Raw genomic sequence first — 1,904 nt, 5'->3', positions numbered from 1 at the left:
GGCTCCTAGGTGCCTCAGTCAATTAAGTGTCAGCTTTTGGCTTAGGTCATGATAACAGGGTCCTGGGATTGAGCTGCATATTGGCTTCCTGCTCTGTAGGGGAGTCTGCTTCTCCCTCTCCCTGCTGCTCCTGCTCTCTCTTGCTATCTCTCTCTGACAAATAAATAAATAAAATCTTGAAAAAATAAAATAAAATTCACATATTTGGAGGAATGTTGCTTTCTACAGATAAAATTTTGTGAGTAAAAAGCATGGAAAATATTAAAATACTGTAACATTTTATGTTCAGGACATACTACCTAAAATATGACACCATGGCTATTGACTATTTCAAGCTGAACAATGTCGAAATGGTAGGTACAGAGAGGAAATTCTGAACTTCCCCTGAAGGGACTCATAATTCCTTTGTAGGAGAGATGCCTTCCCCGTATATGAAAGAAAGGAACAACCTCATCTGCAAGACTACAGGATACTGAGAGAAATATAAACTTGCTAGGTATCCCCCAGTTAGCAGTATTTAGGTCACTCCCCTCATTGTCTTATTTTATTCCCCCATGACTGTCCATTCTTCACTAAGCCTTGTATAAAATCCTAGAGGTTTAACCACATCTATAGGAATTCATTTCATTATGCAGGCTCCTGTGTCTTGTAAAATGCTTCTTAAATATTTGCATTTTTTACTTTGTCAATCTGTCTTTTTGTTAACAGGGATGCCAGCTGATAATTTAGAAGAGTAAAAGAAGATATTTATCCTCCCTACACAAATTCATATATATTTTATGCTTTATACTGAGTATAATTTAGATTTCAAAGCAATGCCAACAAACATTTCATATAAAATACACACAGTTCACATCTATAAACAAAACAGGAATAATTTAAAAATTAATTAGTATTTAGATCTTTTCAATTGTTAAGAATGAAGATGTCTTAACTGACTAATCTGAAACTTGTAGATGCTGATCATTGAGATAGCATATATTTCACTTACAAATGTAAATTGTTACCAGTTTGGAAATCACTCATCATAATTCCAAAACCGTGGCCATTGCCATCTCCTATCTCCTATGAACCAGCAATTCCAGTCGTATATACACTCAATATAAGCTCTTGTTCATGGGAAACAGGGGGCATGCATATATTCATGAATGCACCATATGTAATAGTGTAAAACTGAAAGTTATTTATACTCTGTCAACCAAAAAGGGGAAAATTTGATAAAATTATAATACAGAATATTACCTAATAGTAAAAATGTATTGCCCACAGTTACATTCAAATATATCAATAAAGCGAAATAATGTCAACTGAAGAAAAGTTTCAAAAAAGATGACCTCCAACATAAAAGATTTTATACAGTTCAAAACATTGATAGTAAACAATTATAATTTCCCAAGAACATATATTTGCTAATATTATAATATAGCAAAACAATGATAGTCTAGAAATTTAGAAGCATGAAGGAAGCATAAGGATAAGATAGAAACTCTGAAGAGATCTAATACACTGTTTTAATTCTTGGGTTGGTTGTAGGATTTACAGATACACTTATTTACTTATTTAATTAATGTAAACTAATAAGCTAAATAAGGAAAGATATCCATGGACCAGATAATATAATTTATTTGGGAGCAAGAATTATTGCTGAAAGACAGTAAAAAAGTGTTATGAAAATCACTGACAATGGTCACAGAGATGTTGTCAGTAAGTCTCTAATATATTTCAAAGAAAGTATATTTTAAACATAGCACCAATCCATTGCATTACTTACACCAACACTTCAGCACTAAGAAGTTTTTATGTATTCCTGTTTGGAATATTTGATATTAACACCACAAAATTATTGACTTATTAAAGTTATACATATACCTTATCTATGACCAAACAATATTATTTCCAGGTAT

This window comes from Ursus maritimus, unplaced genomic scaffold (assembly GCF_017311325.1).
Source record: "Ursus maritimus isolate PB19 unplaced genomic scaffold, ASM1731132v1 scaffold_5, whole genome shotgun sequence".
In the NCBI taxonomy this organism is placed as follows: domain Eukaryota; kingdom Metazoa; phylum Chordata; class Mammalia; order Carnivora; family Ursidae; genus Ursus; species Ursus maritimus.
The sequence above is the reverse complement of the archived record's forward strand: the minus strand, read 5'-3'. Positions refer to the sequence as shown.